We start from the raw sequence: 3,080 nt of genomic DNA, 5'->3' as shown, positions 1-3,080 counted from the left end.
GGAGGCCCCATGGCTCGATAGCCATTGGAGATTGGCTGATACATTGTCCTCTCCCTTTCCCGGAGATCAAGGCTTGCCAAACGAGCTCCTATCCTGATATAAGGCCTCGTCCATGACTAGTCAATCGCGCCATCGAGGTTGGTTATACATCTCAGAAATTTTTCCTCCATTACATTGTGTGTGTGGCCATGGATGATTACAGTGCTCACGAGGAGTGGTGTTGCAGTCTGTTCTTCAGAGAGAGAGAGATAGGGATAGAGAGAGAGAGAGAGAGATAGAGAGACAGAGAGAGAAACAAGGCTGCTCTTGAGGAGCTTCTGCAGGAGAATGACGGGGTGGCGGTGGAGCGGGCCGTGGAGGAGAAGACGGCTCAGTTGTTGGAGGAGGAGAGGGCACGGAATGAGGCGGCTCACCGGGCCATGTACGATGTCCTTGTGGTAATTTTCTTCTTGATATTAGCCAAATCATGCATATAATGTCCATTACATTACTAACTAATATGACTACCTCGTCAAAACCTAATGTGAGGCTATGTGCGAGAATACCAGTCAGAACCCTCCGTCGATGCCAGTCATTTCTGCAGTTGGAACGGTTTGTTTCACTTGAATGGTTATTAGTTACTAGTATTAACATTTGAGTGTCATTATGCTAACACGACATTGCAAATAATCTTTGTTGTGGAATAACTCTCGAGCCGCATCGCACAACCCTTATTCAGGGCAACCTTCTCGAGGTGAAACCATCTCGGTCTACCCCGGTGATTCACATCCGTGATGATAATGACGGTAAGTTTTCTCTAGTGTTCTCCTTAACAAATGAATACTTTTCGTACATCCTAGTTAGCATTATTATGCCACATACTTGTCTTATTTTCCCCAAGAAAGACATACTTAGCTAATTATCGTCCAAAACGACTTAATTAACTTATTTAGTTCGTTCATGACATAATTAGCTTAGTTAGGTCAAAAATGGCATAATAACCTTGGTTAGCTCATAAATTTCATGTACTTAGCTTATTTTCCTCCTCATCATCATCATTATCACCATCTTCTTCTTCTCCTCCTTCTTCTCCTTCTTCTTATTCTTATTCATTGTCATCGTCATCATCATCATCATCTTCTTCTTATTCCTCCTCTTCTCCTTCTCCTTCTTCTCTTTCTCCTTTTCTTTCTCCTTCTTCTTCTTCTCCTTCTTCTCCTTCTCATTCTCCTTCTCCTTCTCCTCCTTCTCCTTCTCCTTCTCCTTGTTCTTCTCCTCTTTCTTTTTCTTCTTCTTCTTCTCCTTCTTCTTCTTCTTCTTCTTCTTCTTCTTCTTCTTCTTCTTCTTCTTCTTCTTCTTCTTCTTCTTCTTCTTCTTCTTCTCCTCCTCCTCCTCCTCCTTCTCCTTCAGCTTCTCCTTCTCCTTCTCCTTCTTCTCCTTCTTCTTCTTCTTCTCCTTCTTCTCCTTCTTCTTCTTCTTCTTCTTCTTCTCCTTTTTCTTGTCCTCATCCTTCTTCTTCTTCTCCTTCTTCTTCTTGTCCTTCTTCTTCTTCTTCTTCTTCTTCTTAGCTAATTATCTTCCAAAATGACATAATTAACTTATGTTGTTCATTTATGACATAATTAGCTTAGTTTGGTTAGCAATGGCATAAGAACCTTGGTTAGCTCATAAATGCCATATACTTAGCTTATCTTCCTCCAAAATGATGTAATTAGTTTAGTTAGGTCATAAATGGCATAAGAACCTTGGTTAGCTCATAAATTTCATATACTTACCTTCTCTTCCTCTAAAATGACATAATTAGCTTAGTTATGTTAGAAATGGCACAATGACCTTGGTTAGTTCACAAATGTCATATACTTAGCTTGTTTTCCTATAAAATGACATAATTAGCATAGTTAGGTCAAAAATGGCATGAAAACCTTGGTTAGCTCATAAATGTCATATACTTAGCCATTTTCCTCCAAAATGGTATAATAAGCTAAAAGTGGCATGGAAAGACGGGTCAGAAAGAACAGAAGAGGAAAGAGGAGAAAAGGAAAGAATATAAGAAGAAGAATGAGCCTCTTTCTTTCTTCTTCTTCTTATTTTCCTTCTCTTTCTTCTTCTTCTCCTAGTCTTCTTCTTCTTCTTCTCCTTCTAACTTTCTTATTCTCATTTTGCAGATTTGATTCACTTCATGGAAGCTGGTGTTGATGGGTTGCTATTGTTTTCTTTTCATTTCGATTTGTATGGAAGAACAGTGTGATGTTTGAAACTATGTGTATATATGGATGAACTATGTGAAAATATTTGTTGTCTTGCTCAATATCTTCATAATGATGTTGGATACACGTCCTATGCTTCTTTTATGATCTTTGAAACTACCTACGATGTTTAAAATTATATATATCATAAAAGTATTCTCAAAAAGCAGAGAAATAACCGAAAACAAAAAAAGTGGCAAAACAGGCATTTTTCCGTCTGCCAGCTAACAACAAAGGCTTTTGTCGTTGGCCAGCTGGCTGCAGAGGGGCCACGTGGCATCTACCTGTGCAACCTGGCAGCAGCAGGTCTGACCTATATGATCACTTTGCCGTTGGGTAGAGCAAGGCAGGCGACAAAGGGGTGTTGGGGAACATTGCATGGGGAACAAAAAAATTCCTATGCTCTCCAAGATCAATATAGGAGATGCACATCTACGAGAGGAGAGATTGAATCTACATGCCCTTGTAGATCTCTAAGAGGAAGCATTAAAGAACATGGTTGATGTAGTGGTACATCTTCCCGATCCAATTATGACCCGTCCCATGAACTCCCGATCGAGTACCGAACGGGCGGCACCTCCACGTTCAGCACACGTACAACTTGATGATGTCTCCGTCTCGTCGATCCTGCAAGCGAGGGCGGAGTGGTATATGAGTGTGCTGGCAGCACGAGGGCATGACAGTGGCGGTGGAGTAGCTGTCCCGGCACGGCTTCGCCAAGCAACACTAAGATAAACTAGAGGAGGAGATGATCTAGAGGGGCTGCACCGTGGCGTGTGTGTTGCAGCCCTCCCTCCCCTCTCATATATATAGGAGGAGAACAGGGGGCAGCTCGGCCAGGGTTTCCCCTCTTGG

The sequence above is a fragment of the Hordeum vulgare genome, chromosome 7H (genome assembly GCF_904849725.1).
Source record: "Hordeum vulgare subsp. vulgare chromosome 7H, MorexV3_pseudomolecules_assembly, whole genome shotgun sequence".
In the NCBI taxonomy this organism is placed as follows: domain Eukaryota; kingdom Viridiplantae; phylum Streptophyta; class Magnoliopsida; order Poales; family Poaceae; genus Hordeum; species Hordeum vulgare.
The sequence above is the reverse complement of the archived record's forward strand: the minus strand, read 5'-3'. Positions refer to the sequence as shown.